General features: G+C 41.5%; 1 protein-coding gene and 1 pseudogene across 1 annotated transcript in view; both read left to right on the top strand.

Annotated features, from left to right (window-relative positions):
- The window catches only part of LOC144578307 (uncharacterized), a 79,089-nt gene that overhangs the window by 37,455 nt on the left and 19,759 nt on the right, over positions 1-21,875 (top strand). The gene's annotated exons all lie outside the window — the stretch shown is intronic.
- Positions 17,036-18,576, top strand: LOC100895907 (COP9 signalosome complex subunit 2 pseudogene; annotated as a pseudogene).

The raw sequence follows: 21,875 nt of genomic DNA, 5'->3' as shown, positions 1-21,875 counted from the left end.
ATGTAATTACTAAAAGACTTAAATAGTTCTGCAGCTGTGGCGTTGGTTAGCAAAAGCCCACATAACATATCCTCATGCACATCCTCCTGAAAAATATATCACATAAAAACAAGCATTGTTGCCTTGTTGTCAACCCTGGTAGACTCATCAACCTGGATTGTTTACCACAGTGACTCATTAATCCTTGCTAACAATTGTGCATCAATATCCTCTGCTATTGCATCAATCTGTCTAGTATGGTGTTAGCCACCTTTTGAACTGCAGCTTCTCTTAAAAGTTCACAACAAATGTCCTTAGCAGCAGGCGGGATCAACTCTTCACTAATACTAAAGGGCTTCTTAGCTTTACCAATGTGGTTAGCCACTAAGAATGGTGCTCTCAGTGCAGACACATTGAATGAAGTGGTGGCCTTCAATAATTGCTTCTGTTCTAAATGTTCACTTTTCTTTTGAAAAACTTCAAAGGCTTGTCTTTTTTTTTTTGAGATGAGTCTCGCTCTGTCACCAGGCTGGAGTGCAATGGTGTGATCTCAGCTCACTGCAACCTCCGCCTCCTAGGTTCAAGTGATTCTCCTGCCTCAGCCTCTGGAGTAGCTGGAACTACAGGTAATTTCTGTATTTTTAGTAGAGACAAGGTTTCACCATGTTGGCCAGGATGGTCTCGATCTCTTGACCTTGTGATTTGCCCGCCTCGGCTTTCCAACGTGCTGGGATTACAGATGTGAGCCATTGCATCCGACCAGGCTTGTCTTTTAATGCAGGGTATTTGGTCTTCATGTGGCAAAGCAGTTTTTTTTTTTGAGACAAAGTCTCACTCTGTCACCCAGGCTGGAGTGCAGTGGCGGATCTCAGCTCAATGTAACCTCTGCCTCCTGGATCAAGTGATTCTCCTGTCTCAGCCTCCTGAGTATCTGGGATTACAGGCACACACCACCATGCCCAGCTAATTTTTTGTATTTTCAGTAGAGACGGGGTTTCACCATGTTGGCCAGCCTGGTCTTGAACTCCTTATCTCAAGTGATCTGCCTACCTTGGCCTTCCAAAGGGCTAGAATTACAGGCATGAGCCACCATGCTTGGCCACTAAGCAGTTTTGAAGGTTTCACGGCTTTGTTGGATAGTTGGTTGCTACATATTACACAAACTGGGCTTGGAGAATATGAATCACCTGTTGCAATCAACTGATAATTTAGGACTTATTCTTTTTTAAATTCAGCTTTCTTTTCGTTGGCAGTCTTAGAGTTTTCTGCTGTCTCATCATTGGGTCTTTCCCTCTTTTCAGAGACGCTCTCCAGTGACATTTGTTTTTTACTCATTTTGGCTGGAGTTAGCTCATAGGCTTACCAAAACTGGGACTGAGACAAGTATGCAGTGTGGGGGAAGAGGCATAGATGGAAGTGGTAAATAAAACAATGGGCAGGCCATGCGTGGACCATAATAAGTGTCGGATTCTGACTTAAAGCCTGTCACCAGATGCAGCTGTACAATTGAAATACATCATCTCACCTGCCCTGTAAAACCTGCCACCAGATGCAGCTTAATTGTCATTTGCCGCTCACTGATAGGGTTTTGATATGAGCCTGCAAGCAATTGATGTGTACGGGCTCTGAGCAGTCAAACCTCTCTGCAAATGTTAATCTGTGTTTGCAACCACTCCCCAGTGCTAGCCTCACCACCTCAGCTCCACCTTAGATCAGCAGGCATTAGACTCTCACAAGAAGCTCGCAACCTAGATCCCTCACATGTGCAGTCCACAATAGAGTTACCGCTCCTATGAGAATCTGGATAGGAGGTGGAGCTTAGGTGGTGATGTTAGGTGCTGATCTGATAGGAGGTGGAGCTTAGGTGGTGATGTTAGGTGCTGATCTGATGGGAGGTGGAGCTTAGGTGGTGATGTTAGGTGCTGATCTGATGGGAGGTGGAGCTTAGGTGGTGATGTTAGGTGCTGATCTGATGGGAGGTGGAGCTTAGGTGGTGATGTTAGGTGCTGATCTGATGGGAGGTGGAGCTTAGGTGGTGATGTTAGGTGCTGATCTGATAGGAGGTGGAGCTTAGGTGGTGATGTTAGGTGCTGATCTGATGGGAGGTGGAGCTTAGGTGGTGATGTTAGGTGCTGATCTGATGGGAGGTGGAGCTTAGGTGGTGATGTTAGGTGCTGATCTGATAGGAGGTGGAGCTTAGGTGGTGATGTTAGGTGCTGATCTGATGAGAGGTGGAGCTTAGGTGGAGCTTAGGTGGAGCAGACGGGCAATGTAAGAACAGACATGAAAGTCTTAGGAATGAGGTGTTCGCAGCCGCCGCCGCGCCGCTGTCAATTCTCCAACGCCCGTGCCGCCTCTCGCTCTCCGAGCTCCAGCCGAAGGTGAAGGGGGGTAAGTAAGGAGGTCTCTATACCGTGGCTCATACAAAGCAGACTGCCCGCAAATCTACCGGTGGTAAAGCACCCAGGAAGCAACTGGCTACAAAAGCTGCTCGCAAGAGTGCTCCCTCTACTGGAGGGGTGAAGAAACCTCATCGTTACAGTCCTGGTACTATGGCACTCCGTGAAATTAGACGTTATCAGAAGTCCACTGAACTTCTGATTCACAAACTTCCCTTCCAGCGTCTGGTGCAAGAAATTGCTCAGGACTTTAAAACAGATCTGCGCTTCCAGACCACAGCTATCAGTGCTTTGCAGGAGGCAAGCGAGGCCTATCTGGTTGGCCTTTTTGAAGACACCAACCTTTGTGTTATCCATGCCAAACGTGTAACAATTATGCCAAAAGACATCCAGCTAGCAGGCCTCCTACGTGGAGAGCGTGCTTAAGAATCCACTATGATGGGAAACATTTCATTCCAAAAAAAAAAAAAAATTATCTTCTCCTGTTATTGGTAGTTCTGAACGTTAGATAATTTTTTTCCCATGGGGTCAAAAGGTACATAAGTATATGATTGCGAGTGGAAAAACAGGGGACAGAAATCAGGTATTGGCAGTTTTTCCATTTTCATTTGTGTGAATTTTTAATATAAATGTGGAGACGTAAAGCACTGATGCAAGTTAAAATGTTTCAGTGAACAAGTTTCAGCGGTTCAACTTTATAATAATTATAAATAAACCTGTTAAATTTTTCTGGACAATGCCAGCATTTGGATTTTTTTAAAACAAGTAAATTTCTTATTGACGGCAACTAAATGGTGTTTGTAGCATTTTTACCATACAGTAGATTCCATCCACTCACTGTACTTTTCTAACTGAGTTGTCCTACATGCACGTACATGTTTTTAATGTTGTCTGTCTGTGCTGTTCCTGTAAGTTTGCTATTAAAATACATTAAACTAAAGAAAAGAAAAGAAAGTCTTAGGAATGAAAAGAAATGCTAGAAATGAAAAATGCCTTTGATGGACTTAGCAGTGAACTTGGCATGGCTAAGGAAAATGTCTCTAAGCTGGAGGTTATCTCAATAGAAACTTCCAAACCTGAAAAAAATAAAGACGAATGAGAATACCAGAAGAAAAGAAACAGAATAGGCCTTGCACGGTGACTCACGCCTGTAACCCCAGCACTTTGTGAGGCCCAGGTGGGTGGATCACAAGGTCAGGAGATCAAGACCATCCTGGCCAACATGGTGAAACCCCGTCTCTACTAAAATACTATATATATGTGAAACCTAACCCCAGCTCTGCTTAAAATTAACTAATTCCCCTGTAAAACCTACCTTATCTATTCTCCCCACATTCTAAGCAAATTTCCCAGGCATTTCAAGACTCCCGTTTTCCTTGCTGCCTGGCTGCAAGGTCACAGGGCAGATAACACCTGAAGAATGTACAGTGCGTTTCTCAAAATGCTAGTTTTCAAATGTAATGTACATTATAAAACATGTTACAAATTAACTGTTCTTTGTTCTGGCTTCTGTTTTTTTTTTTTTTTTTTTCTTGAGACAGAGTTTCGCTCAGCCTGGGTAATACCCAGTATGGAGTGCAATGGCGCGATCTCGGCTCACTGCAACCTCCGCCTCCTGGGTTCAGGCAATTCTCCTGCCTCAGCCTCCCGAGTAGCTGGGACTACAGACACGCGCCACCATGCCCAGCTAATTTTTTGTATTTTTAGTAGAGACGGTGTTTCACCATGTTGACCAGGATGGTCTCGATCTGTTGACCTCGTGATCCACCCGCCTCGGCCTCCCAAAGTGCTGGGATTATAGGCGTGAGCCACCGCGCCCGGCCTCTGGCTTCTGTTAACCTGTTAGCTGCTACATCATCCTGGATGTATAAAAAGTACCCCGGTTTCTTTCTACTTTGCGCAGCCTTGGGACCCTAATCTGCTGAGCTGGTGCCACTTCAATAAAATCCTCCTGTCTCACCCACTGGTCTCTCCAGTCTCCTGAATATTCTGCAGCACTTCAGCACAATATTGAATTCAAAAGTCGTAGCAGTTATCATGGTCTTGTACTTGATTTCTAAAGATTCACCGTAAAGTATTGTGGTTATTTTGTAGGTATCCTCTGCAAGTACTAGGATCTCTCTTATTCCAACTTGGCTGAGAAGTTGTAAAATTTTTAATGAATACTGAATTTTAGCAAATGATTTTTCTGTATTTGTTGAAATAATCATAATTTTTCTCCTTCACTTAATAATGCAAATTCCTTAATAGATTTGTCTCTTGTTACACAATCGTTAAGTTCCTGGGATGTATTCAACTCAGTCATGATTTAAAATACATTGCAGGATTTCATTCCCTGATATTTTATTTAGGATTTTGGAATCCAAGGTTATAAACGGAATTGTTTGATAATTTGCAACTCTCAATATTTTATTTTATTGGTTTCAAGATATCCTACCCTCATAAAATAAGCTAGATAATTTGCCATCTTTTTCTGTTCCCTAAAGCAGTTTGCACGAAAGAAGGATTATCTATCTATTTCTTGAAAGTTTGGTAGAAATTCCTGGAAAGAGTATGTTGTGTAGTGTTTTGTAGGTAGACTTCTTTGTAGGTAGACTTCATTACTGATGCAATGATTTTTTTTTTTCTTTTTTTTTGAGACAGAGTCCTACTCTGTCTCCCAGGCTAGAGTGCAATGGTGCAATCTTGGCTCACTGCAACCTCTGCCTCCCAGGTTCAAGCGATTCTCCTGCCTCAGCCTCCTGAGTAGCTGGGATTACAGGTTCCCACCACCATGCCCAGCTAATTTTTGTATTTTCAGTAGAGAAAAAGATTTCACCATGTTGGCCAGGCTGGTCTCAAACTCCTTACTTCAAGTGATTCACTTGCCTCAGCCTCCCAAAGTGCTGGGATTACAGGCGTGAGCCACTGCACCCCGGTCTGATGCAATTTATCTAAAGTTTTTCAGTCTATTCAGTCTTTCCATTTCTTGATTTAATTTGGTAAGTTCAGTTTTTCTAGGAAATTGTTCATTTTGTCTGAGTTTCATTGGTATAAAATTTTTTCATAATTTTAGTTTTTTATTTTATTTTATCTTATTTTAAAAACTTATTGTAGAGACAGGGTCTCACTATGTTGCCCAGGCTGGTCTTGAACTCCTGGCCTCATGCTATGCTCCCACCTTGGCCTCTCAAAGTGCTGGGAATACAGGAGTGAGCCGCCATATTTGGCCAATTAATGATTTTTTAAAATGCTTACATTGGCCAGGCTTGGTGGCTCACACCTGTAATCCCAGCACTTTGGGAGACCAAAGTGAGCAGATCATGAGGTTAAGAGATCGAGATCATCCTGGCCAACATGGTAAAATCCCATCTCTACTAAAAATACAAAAATTAACTGGGCATGGTTGTGCGCACCTGTAGTCCCAGCTACTGGGGAGGCTGAGGCAGGAGAATCACTTGAACCGGGAAGGTGGAGGTTGCAGTGAGCCGAGATTGTGGCCACTGCACTCCAGCCTGCAACAGAGTGAGACTCCGTCTCAAAAAGAAAAAAAAATTCTTACCTTATCTAAAAATATTGTAACTGGTAACCGCAGAAACTTGAACTTTGTCAGTAACAAAATGTAGCAAAATAATGAGTTGTTTTTCAGTTGCAACAGACTCTCAGGTTGCAAGTTGCATAACCTCAGCATTTGCAGATGAACGAAGTGTTCCCATGTCCTTAACCCTGGAACCAGCCTGAATGAGAAAGCCAACAACATGCAGAACCCAGGTGTTCCAATGGAAGACCAGGGATGAGATTACAAAGTGAGGGGCACCTGGTTTTGCTGAAGAATAAACTTAAAAGCCAGGGACCCAACATCATTTCTCATGACCCAATCAAATCAGACCTTGTTACATTTTCCTATCTCCCTCATAGTTACTCTCTGCATGTAAAACCTGCCCACAGATCCCAGCTTGGGCAGACAGATTTGAGCATTGCCTCCTGGGTCCTTGCAAAAAGCTTTTCCTTTTCTCAAAAGCCAATATCACAGTATTGGCTTCAATGTGCATTGAGCAGTGAGCCCATTGCTCAATTTGTCATTTTGATTTTTTCCTTTTTGAGACAGGGTCTCACTCTGTCACCCAGGCTGGAGTGCAGTGGCGTCACCTCAGCTCACTGCAGCCTTTACCTCCCGGGCTCAAGCAATCCTCCCAACTTAGTCTCCTGAATAGGTGAGACTACAGGCATGCACCATCATGCCTGGCCATTTTTTGTAGTGACAGGGTTTTGCCATGTTGTCCAGGCTGATCTCAAATTCCTGGGTTCAAGCAAGAAATCCATCCACCTTAGCCTTCCAAAGTCCCAGGACTACAGACATGAACCACTGCAAAAGCTCATTTTGATTTTTAGTGTTGATTAATCTGCTCAGCAGTATATCTGTTTCATTAATCTTCCCAAAGCAATAGCCTTTTCTTTTGTTGCTCCTACGTAATCAATTTTTTCCTTTTATTTTCATTATTAAATATCTTTCTGTTATTAAATATCTTTCCTCTGTTGTTTGCTTTTTTAGCTCAGTGATTTATAATAATATTGCATTTCAGCCAAATATGTGGTAAGTCACCAATAATTTAGTATTTGTTTGGACTTGCTTTACGGCCTTGCATGTATTGAAATTTTGCCTCCTACAAAAAAAAAGGAAACCAAGGAAATATAAGAGGGAAACATTCAAGTTATAGTGCTGAAATAGTCTACTTCTGTTTCATGTTTTAGTTGGTAAGAAATTATAGAAAAGATGAATAATGGCCATCAGGCCGGGCACCGTGGCGCACGCCTGTAATCCCAGCACTTTGGGAGGCCGAGGCAGGTGGATCACGAGGTCAAGAGATCGAGACCATCCTGGTCAACAAGGTAAAACCCCGTCTCTACTAAAAATACAAACATTAGCTGGGCATGGTGGTGCGTGTCTGTAATCCCAGCTACTCGGGAGGCTGAGGCAGGAGAATTGCCTGAACCCAGGAGGCGGAGGTTGCAGTGAGCCGAGATCGCGCCATTGCACTCCAGCCTGGGTAACACGAGCCAAACACTGTCTCAAAATGAATAAATAAATAAAGGCCATTATTGCTTTGCTCTTGATTTTAGACACACTATAATGTTTCTCCTTTGTGATACATGCCTATTCCTTTCAAACAGCCGCTTTTTATTACACTGAGGACTCATTCTTTTGTTGTCACTTTTTTAGCGTTATTAGTGATGGGTGTGGAATTTTTTTCATTCACCTTGGCCATGTATTGAAATAATAGTTTTTTCCTCACTTGATGTATTGATGTGATTAAATAACTTTTTTTTTTTTTTTTGAGACGGAGTTTCGCTCGTTACCCAGGCTGGAGTGCAATGACGCGTTCTCGGCTCACCACAACCTCCGCCTCCTGAGTTCAGGCAATTCTCCTGCCTCAGCCTCCTGAGTAGCTGGGATTACAGGCAAGTGCCACCATGCCCAGCTAATTTTTTGTATTTTTTTAAATTGCATTTTAGGTTTTGGGGTACATGTGCAGAACGTGCAAGATAGTTGCATAGGTACACACATGGCAGTGCGTTTTGCTGCCTTCCTCCCCTTCACCCACATTTGGCATTTCTCCCCAGGCTATTCCTCCCCAGCTCCCCGCCCGCCACTGTCCCTCCCCTATTCCCCCCAATAGACCCCAGTGTGTAGTACTCCCTTCCCTGTGTCCATGTGTTCTCATTTTTCATCACCCGCCTATGAGTGAGAATATGCGGTATTTCATTTTCGGTTCTTGTGTCAGTTTGCTGAGAATGATGTTCTCTAGATTCATCCATGTCCCTACAAACGACACAAACTCATCATTTTTGGTTGCTGCATAATATTTCATGGTGTATATGTGCCACATTTTCCCAGTCCAGTCTATCATTGATGGGCATTTGGGTTGGTTCCAGGTCTTTGCTATTGTAAACAGTGCTGCAATGAACATTCGTGTGCATGTGTCCTTATAGTAGAACGATTTAGCAGTGAGGATTCGGGCATCACCCCGAACCGTTATTTTCATTACTCATAAGTTTAAGGCATAATTTTTTGTATTTTTTTTTAGTAGAGACAGGGTTTCACCGTGTTGACCAGGATGGTCTTGATCTCTTGACCTCGTGATCCACCCTGTTTGGCCTCCCAAAGTGCTGGGATTACAGGCTTGAGCCACCGCGCCTGGCCCTAACAATTTCTTAATAATTCAATTGTTGGGATAAATTAATCTGATAGCATTAAATTTTCTTCATTAATATTTTATTTTCTTAAGTGAGATTAGCATGCAGTTGTCTTTTCTATGCTATCTTGGTTTTGATAATAGCGTTATGAGTGCTTCTTGGAATCAACTGGGTAGTTTGTCACCTTTTTCTTTTCTTTTTTTGAGACAGGGTCTCATGCCTGGAGTGAGGCAGTGGCACGAACACAGCTCACTGCAGCCTTGACTTCCCAGGCTCTAGCAATCCTCCCACCTCAGCCTCCCAGCTAGCTGGGACTACAGGAGCACACCGCCAAACCTGACTAATTTTTAACTTTTTGTAGAGATGGGGTCTCACCAAGTTGCCCAGGCTAGTCTAGAACTCCTGGGCTCAGGCAATCTGCCCACTTTGACCTCCCAAAGTACTGAGATTATAGGTGTGAGCCACCAAGAGTACGCTGCCACTATTTTCTACTTTTGAAAACAATTTATTTACTATGGGAATGATCTATTCCTTGAAAGTTTTAAAGATTTCGAGCTCGGAGCCTTATTCAAGGGTAACTTCCTTGACTTTCTGAATTTCTTCCTCAGTTATCTTTATCCTATTTTTTCTGGGGGGGGTGCCGTGGCTCACGCCTATAATCCCAGCACTTTGGGAGGCCGAGGCAGGTGAGTCACGAGGTCAGGAGATTGAGACCATCCGGGCAAACACAGTGAAAACCTGTCTCTACTAAAAACACAAAAAATTAGCTGGGCGTGATGACCCACACCTGTAGTCCCAACTACTTGAGAGGCTGAGGCAGGAGTTGCTTGAACCCGAGAGGCGGAGGTTGCAGTGAGTGGAGATCGTGCCACTCCACTGCAGCCCGGGAGAGTGGGAGGCTGCCTCAAAAAACCCAAAAGATTAGCTGGGTGTGGTGCTGCACACCTGTAATCCCAACTACTTGGGAGGCTGAAGTGGGAGGCTCCCTTTAGCCTGGGAAGTCAAGGCGGCAGTGAGCTAGGTTCGTGCCACTGCACTCCAGCCTGGGTAATATTTTTTTAATATTAAGAAAAAAAAAATTTTTTTCTTTTTTAGTATTTTTTCATTTCAATTTTTGTAGGGCTTAAACACTTTTTTTTCAGTTGAGGGAGTAATTTTTTACATGTATTATTTTCAATAATGGATATACTAAAATCTGTGAATTTGCTTTTCAGCCCAGCTTTGGCATGGTGGATAAAGTTGTACATCTTCCCTTTTCGTTGTCACCAGGTGTACAGTAAAGGAACAGGCAGCATGGTGCCAGCCAGGTAGAAACCATCCGCATAATAAAAGATTAGGGCGGGGCAGCCAGCTTCTTGCACACTATGCAAATGGCATACCTGGTCCGATCAATCTTTCATGCCCTTTGTAAATCAGACAGCACCTCCTCAAGCTCATCTATAAAACCTTCTGCATTTCACTGCGGAAGCAGCAACCCATTTTCCCCAGGACCCCGCTCTGCACAGAGAGCTTTCTTTTGCCGTTAGCCTTCCACATCCTAGTTTTCTGTGGCCGTGAGACAACAAATCTCGGTTATTTACCCCAGACAATGATGCCGCTTCACTGACACAGTGTATATATTAGCAGCATCGTTTTCATCTAATCAAGGTAGCACATTCACATTAGTGAATGGAAAACTTTTTTTTAAAGATAATCTCACTCTGTCACCTAAGCTGGAGTGCAGTGGAGCAATTCCAGCTCACTGTAGCCTCTGCCTCCTGAGTTCAAGCTAGTCTCCTGCCTAGCTGGGACTACAGGCCCGTGTCACCATGCCCAGCTAATCTTTGTATTTTTTGTAGAGATGGGGTTTCATCATGTTACCCAGGTTGGTCTCAAGCTCCTGAGCTCGAGAGATCCGTCCACCTCAGCCTTCTAAAGTTCTGGGATTACAAACGTGAGCCACCACGCCCGGCTGGTAAAACACTTTTATTATGTAGCTGTTCAACCCGGCAAAGCAATGTATCTAATAGGTGTACTGAAGAAAACTTGTTCTTAGTAAACTATCAGAACCAGAGCTTCAGGACTTAAAAATCTCAATTTTAACAGAATTTTATGTTTGACAATAGAACTACATTATATGAGTGACTTTCATGTTAGTTTTCAGAATTTCACATGAAAAACCCACCCATACATGGTGGAACTTTTAATAGAAACCAAAGTTCTAAGAATTATCCTACATCTCTGTACTGTCTCAGGGAACATTTGCTTTTTCACCTTTTTCATGATATCAACGTCAGATCCAATATTATTATTAGTTTTTTCAGACAGAGTCCTGCTCCATCACTCAGGCTGGATCGCAGTGGTGTAACCTCAGCTTACTGCAGCCTCGAACTCCCTGGGCTCAAGTAATCCTCCCACTTCAAACTCCTGAGTAGCTGGGACCACAGGGGTGAATGATCACACTCAGATAATTTTTGTATTTTTCTATAGAGATGTTTTCACCATGTTGCCCAGGCCAGTCTGTAACTCCTAGGCTCAAGTTATCCAGCCAACTTAGCCTCCCAGTTGCAGGTATGAGCCACAACACAGCCCAAAATCAGATCCAAGATTCTTTACATACAATTACATGGTGGGAAGGTCCAATCCTCTCTATCTAAAGCATATAAAAACTTCAAGTTGTGTAATTATAAGTTTATTTAGCAATTCTAAGGGCTCCCTCTCCTCTTCTCCAACATAACCCTTCCAGATTTTCGTTTTACTTGCTAGTGGAGACCTGTCCTCAAAACTAATCTGACTGCTAGCATTTGAATTATTTTGCAGATAGAATGAACCTATCTGATACTAATGCCAGTTTCTCTATTTCAGAAAAGGGGATGCAAAAATTTACCTCTACCCTGAGGGATTTTAGCTGAGCTTGATAATTAAATTGACATAAAATAGCAAGAGGAAAGCATACAAATTTATGTTTTACATGACACAGTGAGGTAGGAGGTGGGATTCCAAAGGCAAGGCTAAAAGAGGGGACCAGATTGAGGAAGCAGCTTTCTATAGGACGTGCCCACCAGTGTGCCACATCAGTTTACCACTGCCATGGCAATACCCAGAAGTTGCCACCCCTTTCAGGGTAACGACCCTACCACCCGGGTCATTTTCCTAGAAATGTCTGCATTTCTTTTCCTAGAAACTTCCACATAATTCACCCCTTAATTTGCATATAATTAAAAGTAGATATGAATATAACAACAGACCTGCTCTGAGCAGCTACTCTGGGCACACAGACTCTGGGGTAGCCCTGCCCCACAAGGAGCAGTGGCTCTGCTGCTGCTTCAATAAATGTTGCTAACACCCCGCCTCACCCTTGAAATCTTTGCTGGGTGAAGCCAAGAACCGTCCTGGGCTAAGCCCCAATTTGGGGGCTCATCTGCCCTGAATCATTTAGAGTCCTCATAAGGAAATGAAGACCCAAAGAAGTGGCAAAATCTACATGCTTTTATATTAAATTAATAATGAGGCTGGGCTCGGTGGCTCACACCTATAATCCCAGCACTTTGGGAGGCCGAGGTGGGTAGATCACCTAAGGTCAGGAGTTCAAGACCAGCCCAGCCAACATGGTGAAACCCCATCTCTTAAAACAAATAAATAAATAAATAAAATGAGGGGCAGTTGTGGAAAAGTGACTAAATTATGTGTGGATGCTACAAACAATAATTAATAATATATTTTCTTTATTATTATTATTTTTTCTGAGACAGAGTCTTGCCCGGGCTTGAGTGCAGTGGCATGATCTCAGCTCACTGAAACCTCCACCTCCTGAGTTGAAGAATTCTCCTGCCTCGGCCTCCCGAGTAGCTGGGATTACAGGCACCTGCCAAAATAATAATTATTTTGCCAAGGTCTACTTGTGCTGAATTCTCTCAGCTATGATGTCCCATTGAACAATGTTTCTTCTCTTTGGTACAAGGAGGGCATCTTTCATGTGGGAGTTCTTATTTCCTGTTTTCAGGAAGAAAAGAGATCAGGATGCCCTTCTTGCATCTGCTGTTTTTCAAGTAGCTCAAAATAATCCTGACACTAAAGTGACATATTTTGGTGTGGCATATTCTGCCCCTCCTCACAGTAAATAACTGGGTTTTCTGTTTTGTTTTTTTTTTGAGATAAAGTCTCAGTCTGTTACCCAGGATGGAGTGCAAGCACAATCATAACTCACTGCAGCCTTGACCTCCCGGGCTCCGTGATCCTCCCACCCCAGCCTCCCAAGTAGCTGGGACTGTAGGCACCAACACCATGCCTGGCTAATTTTTTTGCATGTTTTTTGTGGAGACGGGGGCTTCACCATGTTGCCTAGGCTGGTCTCAAACTCAGGCAATCCACCTACCATTGCCTGTCAAAGTGCTGAGATTATAGGTGTGAGCCACCTCACCCAGCCAATAACTTCCTTTGAAAAATACTTTTTTCCCTTCCCAACCACTATACTTTTCAGTGGCAATCACGTCTTTGAATTATTAATGTATTACAATAAATGAAGTAAACTGTTGATTGAGGACAGTTGTATTTATAGATCAGAAGTCCTGGCCCTACTTGGGGTTCACACCTGTAACCCTAGCTCTTTGGGAGGCTGAGGCAGGTGGATTGCCTTTACTCAGGAGTTTGAGACCAGTGTGGGCAACATGGTGAGAACCGCCATCCCTACTAAAAATACAAAAAATTAGTCAGCCATGGTGGTGTGGGCCTGTGGTCCCAGCTTGGAAGGCTGAGGAAGAAGAATCACTTGAACTTAGGAGGCAGAGGCTGCAGTGATCAGCCTCGGTGACAGAGTGAGACTCTGTCAAAAAAAAAAAGTGCTGGGAAAGATTCTAGATATTCTCTTCATTTATTTGAGAAATAACCTCACAGTTTCAGATCTTTCTTGTTATTGTTGCTACTTCTCTGTCACTGAAAAATGTGTGTGGATACATGTATCCACACACATATATTTTGCTAGAATAAAGGTTATATTATAATAATTGTATCTGAATTTCTAATAATTTAGGAGAGAAAATAGGAAGTTCGTGGATATTTGTAATATGCAGATCCTTATCAGGAATTTGACACATGATCAAAAAATTGGCAATAAATGACAAGCGGAGAAAGCAAGTGTATTCAAAACATAGCTGACCCTGTTTAAATTGCTATGTTTATTTATTTCAGCAAAGGACCACGATCTTCCAATGACTACAGGAGAGAAAAATAATCAGTAAAATAACAAATAGTCTTGTTTATAGTCTGGGCAAGATACTTTAAATTTTAAAAAAGCTATTTAAGGCCAGGCGCGATGGCTCATGCCTATAATCCCAGCACTTTGGGAGGCCAAGACGGGTGGATCACAAGGTCAAGAGATCGAGACCATCCTGGTCAACAAGATGAAACCCCGTCTCTGCTAAAAATATAAAAATTAGCTGGGCATGGTGGTGTGCACCTGTAGTCCCAGCTACTCGGGAGGCTGAGGCAGGAGAATTGCCTGAACCCAGGAGGCGGAGGTTGCGATGAGCCGAGATTGTGCTTTCCAGCTTGAGTAACAAGAGCGAAACTCCGTCTCAAAAAAAAAAAAAAGCTGTTTATACCTTGACTTTCAAATTACATTTTAGTGTAAGAATAAACTTCAGAACTTGATTATTCATTATAATACTGTATTATCACGATTTTATAGTTGAGGAAACAGGCATATAGATATTAAGTAGCTTTTCTAAATTCTCTCTAACTATGAACACCACAATTTCAACCAGATCTGTACAATTCCATGCTCGAGGCCAGAAAAATAATCATATCGCAGCTGTAATTAAAATAGTCAGGCTGTGGTAGGAAGACATAGGAACTCAGTAAATAGCTGTTGCCTGAACAGCTTTATAGATTATTGTTTGCAGATTACTACCAACTACTAATAGGTTTAAATGAACTTGAATATCTTTGAATTTCATTAATGTATTAGTTATGCATTATTTTTAATTTTTAATTTTTAATTTTTTTTTGAGACATAGTCTTGCTCTGTTGCCCAGGCTGGAGTGCAGTGGCATGATCCTGGCTCACTGCAACCCTCCACCTTCCGGGCTTAAGCCATCCTCCCACCTCAGCCTCCCAAGTATCTGGGACCAGAGGTGCACACTACCAAGTTGGGCTAATTTTTATATTTTAGTAGAGATGGGGTTCCACCATGTTGGCCAGGCTGGTCTCAAACTCCTGGCCTTAAGTGATCTGTCCGCCTTGACATCCCAAAGTGCTGAGATTACAAATGTGAGCCACTAGGCCCAGCCAGTTTTCTATTATTATGTGGCAAATTACCCCAAAATTCAGCAGGTGGCATAAGCCTATAGTCCTAGCTACGCAGGAAGCCGAGGTGGGCTCGACTCCGTTTGAGCCCAGGAGTTCAAGGCTGCAGTGAGCTATGATCATGTCACTGTACCCCAGCCTGGGTGACAGAGGGAGACCCTTTCTCAAAACAAACTAAAACAAACATTTATTATCTAACATTTTCTAAGGGTTAGGAATTGAGGAGTGGATCACCTGGGTCCTTCTGGCGTACGGTTTGTCACAAGGTGGTAGTCATCTCAAGGCTTGACTGGAGCCAGAGAATCTGCTTCTGAACTCGCTCATGTTGTTGGTTGGCCTCAGTTTACCACTGTCTGTTGACCAGAGATCTCGTCACTTGCTCCTCTCCAAAGACTGTGAGGGTCCATGTACAAGTGAGGAAAGAGAGGGAATGGGGATGAGTGGGTATAAACACCCCAGATAGAAAGACAGAGTGAGAATGAGAGTGAGGACTAGAGAAATGGGGGGAGAAAAGAGGGGTGAGAGATAGAGAGAGAGAGACACACACAGAGAATGCTCCCAGGGTGGAAGCTATAGTCTTTATAACCTAACATCAGAAGTGATATACCATCACATCTGCCCTGTGCTATTGGTCACACATACCAAACTGGACAATGTGCAAGAGGACTACACAAGATGAGAATACACTGGGAGCTTTTTTTTTTTTTGAGACGGACTCTCCTTCTGTCACCCAGGCTGGAGTGCAGTGGCATGATCTTGGCTCACTGCAATCCCCACCTCCCAGGTTCAATCGATTCTCCTGCCTCAGCCTCCCAAGTAGGTGGGATTATAGGCTCCCACCACCACACCCAGCTAATTTTTGTATTTTTAGTAGAGACGGGATTTGACCATGTTGGCCAGGCTACTCTTGAACTCCAGACCTCAAGTGATCCACTTGCCTCAGCCTCCCAAAATGCTGGGATTGCAGGCATCACTCACCATGTCCGACCCGCTGGGAGCCATTTTCAAAGCTAGCTACCACAACTAACTTTAGGAATCTGGAAGGAGGTGTTCTAGAAGTAGTTCAGACCCCAAAGCTGACTTCTCAGTGATCATCTCACTTTCTAAATTGAGAATGTGTGACCGTAAGAGAAAAAGGAATTAACGGTTCACCATTATTACAGCACTAATTAAGAGCTGAACTAGGATCCACTTCTAAGTCTTGTTCCAAAGGTCTTTCCTGTATCTTTCACCAATTAATGACTCATGGGTTGTCAGACCATGGGCTTTATGAGAAGTAAGGCATTTAGCTTTGAATATAAAAACATTTACATAACCCAACTTGGGTATCAGCTGGGGTCATTCTATACTTTGAGATTTAAATAAAATTTAGCTCTGTTTCCCCATTCTGTACACATTCTAAGGATTTAACCAGTGCTTTGCACATAATGAACACTCACCAAATGTTAGCTATTTGTTGTTTTTGTTGTTGTTATTATTATAGATACAAACCAGGCCAGGCGCGGTGGCTCATGCCTGTAATTCCAGCACTTTGGGAGGCTAAGGTGGGTGGATCACTAGGTCAGGAGTTTGAGGCCAGCCTGGCCAAAATGGTGAAACCCTGTGTCTACTAAAAGTACAAAAATTATATGGGCATTGTGGTGGGTGCCTGTAATCCCAGCTACTCAGGAGGCTGAAGAAGGAGAATCGGTTGAACCTGGGAGGCCAAGGTTGCAGTGAGCTGAGACGGCACCATTGCACTCCAGCCTGGGCAACAGAGCGAGGCTGTCTCAAAACAAACACAAAACAAAACAAACACCTAGAGCATGCAGCAGCTGGAGTGGGACCTGAAATTCCTAAAAGCCTGGCTTCCTTTCCCTTACTAACACACACACTATTCAGGTTGTGTTTTGACCTTTTAGAACATTGCTACGTTTTGCTTCTTCTATACAATTCTTCATGTTGTTGGTGGGCTGGTTTGGGTTCTTGATTTTGCTGCACAAAAGAATTTGGGTCAGGTGCGGGCGCTCGCACCTGTATTCCCAGCACTTTGGGAGGTGGGAAGATTGCTTGAGCCTAGGAGTTCAAGACCAGCCTGGGCAGCATAAGGAGACCCTGTCTCTATTTAACAAAAAATTTTTTTAAAATAAAAGAATTTGAAGAACAAGTCCAAAGTAAGAGCAAGCAAAAAAGTTTTTTGCAAAGCAAAAATACACTCTGACAGGCAGAGCGGGTTGCTCAAAAGGAGCGATAGCAGCTAGTGTCTTAAGAGGAATTCCTTGCCCCCTTCTGGCCAAGATGTCTGAGATGGAGGATGATTTCCTGTGCGATGATGAGGAGGACTATGACCTGGAATACTCTGAAGATAGTAACTCCGAGCCAAATGTGGATTTGGAAAATCAGTACTATAATTCCAAAACATTAAAATAAGAAGACCCAAAAGCAGCATTAAGCAGTTTCCAAAAGGTTTTGGAACTTGAAGGTGAAAAAGGAGAATGGGGATTTAAAGCACCGAAACAAATGATTAAGATTAACTTCAAGTTGACAAACTTTCCAGAAATGATGAATAGATATAAACAACTATTGACCTATATAGGAGTGCTGTCACAAGAAATTATTCTGAAAAACCCATTAATTCTATTCTTGATTATATCTCTACTTCTAAATAGATGGATTTACTGCAGGAATTCTATGAAACAACTCTGGAAGCTTTGAAAGATGCTAAGAATGATAGACTGTGGTTTAAGACAAACACAAAGCTTGGAAAATTATATTTAGAATGAGAGGAGTATGGAAAGCTTCAAAAAATGTTACGCCAGTGACATCAGTCCTGTCAGACTGATGATGGCGAAGATGATCTGAAAAAGGGTACACAGTTATTAGAAATATATGCTCTGGAAATTCAAGTGTACACAGCACAGAAAAATAACAAAAAACTTAAAGCACTCTATGAACAGTCACTTCACATCAAGTCTGCCATCCCTCATCCACTGATCATGGGAGTTCTCAGAGAATGTGCTGGTAAAATGCACTTGAGGGAAGGTGAATTTGAAAAGGCACACACTGATTTTTTTGAAGCCTTCAAGAATTATGATGAATCTGGAAGTCCGAGATGAACTACTTGCTTAAAATATTTGGTCTTAGCAAATATGCTTATGAAATCAGGAATAAATCCATTTGACTCACAGGAGGCCAAGCCATACAAAAATGATCCAGAAATTTTAGCAATGACGAATTTAGTAAGTGCCTATCAGAATAATGACATCACTGAATTTGAAAAGTTTTAAAAACAAATCACAGCAACATCATGGATGATCCTTTCATAAGAGAACACATTGAAGAGCTTTTGCGAAACATCAGAGCACAAGTGCTTATAAAATTAATTAAACCTTACACAAGAATACATATTCCTTATATTTCTAAGGAATTAAACATAGATGTAGCTGATGTGGAGAGCTTGCTGGTGCAGTGCATATTGGATAACACTATTCATGGCCGAATTGATCAAGTCAACCAGCTCCTTGAGCTGGATCATCAGCAGAGGGGTGGTGCACGATATCCTGCACTAGATCAATGGACCAACCAACTAAATTCTCTCAACCAGGCTGTAGTCAGTACACTGGCTTAACAGAGAACAGGCTTCTACAGACATCCTTAAGGCAACAGTGCAGAGATGTAATCCTTAAAAGAACTGGGAATGGCAAAACTACTGTCGGTTGATGTGTCCTGAAAATTATTGGAGTTATGGCAGAAGTGCTTTTTTGATCAACTGGTTTGTGTTTTGCTGCTGCATTTATCCCAAGAAAAACAGCTTTAATCTCCAGAAGAAAACCAAAATACCATGGGATTTATGCTGTATTGACATCTTGCCCTAAAAATACAACATCATAGAAATTTGTCATGGGCAACATGACCAGAGAGAAGATTTTTGTCATGATTTTAAATACACTGACACGCTACTGTTGGTTAAATTTAAACATGTTTTACGTGCAGAAATTCTCTCACAATAACCTGCAATAACTTGAAATGCATATCCTTTTGAACACTTCCTTTTCCATTTATAAATTAAAATGTTCGCTGCATTTTGCAAAATGTCAATTCTCCAAAAATGTGTCCGTATATTTCTGTACCTGCAGTGTAGTAAAGATTTAGACGAAACCCCATAATTATAGTGGCATACTGTCACTTAGGTTTCAAGCAGCAAAATAAACAGTGCAGCTCAGAAATTGTAGTTTGCTTCTTGATGTGTTTTTATTACATTTGGAGTTGTTTTGTTTTTTAGTACTTTGAAATTTTGAATTATTTTATCTTCAGTTAATGATTTTAAAAAGCCTGGGGGCAAATAAGTTGGTTATTTGCTTTCAAGTTTTTAAAAGTCGTCTTTATTGATACAGTAAGGAGAACTACTTTCTAACAAAACACTTGCATAGTTATGACAGTGATGCTTTAAAGAAATAAATTTTTTTTAAGAGTGATATTTCTTTTCAAAAGAATACTAACTCTCAGAATGTTCACTTTAAACAAATATGCCAGAACATAGACAGCTAAATGAATGTTAATTCTGCATAGCGATGATGCTGGAAGGTTATTTCCTAATGCCAGCAATCTACCCTTGCCCAAAACCTGCTGGGTTTACTCTTTTAGAATTGCATTCAAAGTTAATTTGTCTCACAGACTATTAACTTTGTGATTATACGTTGTTTTAAAAAAGATAGTATTAAGAAGCTTGACTATTTTTAGTTACCATTATTTGGTACCACAAGAAAGTTTAGAAAACTTCCACCTAACTTTGAGGTAATGCAAAAAGTATACAACTTGCTTTGGAAGCAATCCCAAAAGAGTTTTAAAGGTATTTTGAGCAGGGGCAGGATACTTAGGAGAATGAACAGTGGCCTTCCAAGGTAAAAAGGAACTCAGCTCATTTGAATATATTGAGTTTTGGATGTATTGTTTCATTTTTTTAAAAGTTCACATTATTTTATAGTGTCAAAAGGAATAACTAAGATTAAGATAATTTCTTTGGTTTTTCTACTGCTTGATATTATTATGTATAAACTGGGTGGCAGTTCAGAAGGAAGATTGTTGTAACAGAAGAGTGACAACCAAGAATTTTTTGATCATTAAATTAGATTTTATAAACAGTGGAAGGAGCATGCACTTAAAACAAGGCATGCTTATTCGGTTTTGTCAAAATGTTAAGAAAATATGTGATAATATATTTATACTAAAATTATATAATCCTTAGATTTAGAAAAGCAATCAATTAATGTCTTTAGCAGACTAAAGCAGTATTAAACACAGGTACAAGTTGGAAACTGTAGAAAACGGAAAGAAAACAAAAGACAAAATGTCTATGGTAGGGAATAAAAGAGTTTAAGATATTAATAAAACAAAAAGGAATTCCTTTATGGGCACTGTATGTGAATGTTTATAAAATACTGTGAGGTCCAGTAAACACAGGTGGATCCACAGTTGGAGCATGTGCTCAGTCTCTACTTGCTCCAACACATATCATGGGTATCCTTAGCATATACATTCTCCACTAAGGGTGTGTTTTTTTACTATTAAAGTGAGGAAAAGGTTACTATAAGCTAAACCTTGAGCCTAGCTACACATGCAGGACCCCGAGATGTCCCTGGCCTCCATCCCAAGGCGAGAATTTGTAGCTAATAGCTTCTTGGGCTTGTGGTACTGACTGGTTGGAGATTGGGGAAGTTACATCAGGAATAAGGGACTTTTGTTCTCTTTCCCTGGCTGTACTGGATATGGGGAACTTGTAACCATGTGGTGGTCAGCTGGTAACCTTGTAAAAGAATGACGCATGAGGGTGCAAGCAAAAGGAGCCTGCTGCCAAAGGGGCCAACTGGGCTTCACGCAAGGGGACAAGTCTGTATGGCCTCCTAATGTTACTTACCCTGCCTCGTCATTTTCCTAAAGTATATGTTATCTTCCCAAAATACAAAACTGATCATGTTCCTCTGATCTTTCCCCATTACCTTGGAATAGAGCCCAAACTTACCATGTGAGTTCTTTCATGATCTGTATCTATCCCTCACCTTCTTCTCCAGATGTCCTGCATTCCTTCACATGTACTCCACGTTCCAGTCATGACCAACAACCTCATTCACTCAACAAATTTTAACGAGTACTTAGACAGAAACTGTAAAACTAGTGAGTCAACAGGATATAAAATTGGTTTCTGCCTTCAGGGAGCTTACCTCATAAAAACATTTAATTATTATACAATCATGACAAGGGCAATGACATAAAAGCACTGTGTCTAACAAAAACATATAATGATGAAACTACCAGAGCTCATTTAAACCTCTGTGTCATGGCCCCTGTTTGTTCTTCTGCTCGTTTCCTTTTCTACCCAGCCTGCTTCCCTTTTCTTGAAAATCCTTTCTTGACCTACTTGTTCTTCTGTGCTCTCATAATACTGTGCATATTGCTTTTATTTTTTTGGCAGAAAGAAAAAAAAGGAGTGAAGGAGAGGAAGAGGAAGAAAAAGAGGGAGAGAGAATGGGAAATGAGTATTAATAATGGCCAATCAATATTTTGTGTATTTAAGGTGGAGAATGTATATTTTGTGTATTTAAAATGGACAGCTCTATAAATATTTATTGAGTTTACTTGTTCCAGATCTGAGTTCAAGTCCTGGATATCCTTATTAATTTTCTGTCTCGTTGAGTCTAAATCTCTTTATGAGTCTTATGTATCTGGGTCTTAGGATTGTTAGCTCTTATTGTTGCATTGATCCTTTTACCACTATATCTTTGTTGCTTTGAAATCTATTTTATCAGATGCAAGAATTGCAACTCCTGCTTATTTATTTATTTATTTATTTTTGCTCTCCATTTGGTTGGTAAATCTTTCTCCATCCCTTTGTTTTAAGTCTTTGTGTATCTTTGGATGTAAAATGGGTCTGGATATAGCATATTGTTAGGTTTTGGCTGTATCTTTTGATTGGGGGATTTAGTCAATTTAAATTTAGGATTACTGCCATTTGATGTTAACTGGCTGTTTTATCCATTCGTTGATGTAAATTCTTCTTTATGTTGA

The sequence above is a fragment of the Callithrix jacchus genome, chromosome 11 (assembly GCF_049354715.1).
Source record: "Callithrix jacchus isolate 240 chromosome 11, calJac240_pri, whole genome shotgun sequence".
NCBI lineage: Eukaryota > Metazoa > Chordata > Mammalia > Primates > Cebidae > Callithrix > Callithrix jacchus.
The sequence above is the reverse complement of the archived record's forward strand: the minus strand, read 5'-3'. Positions and strand labels throughout refer to the sequence as shown.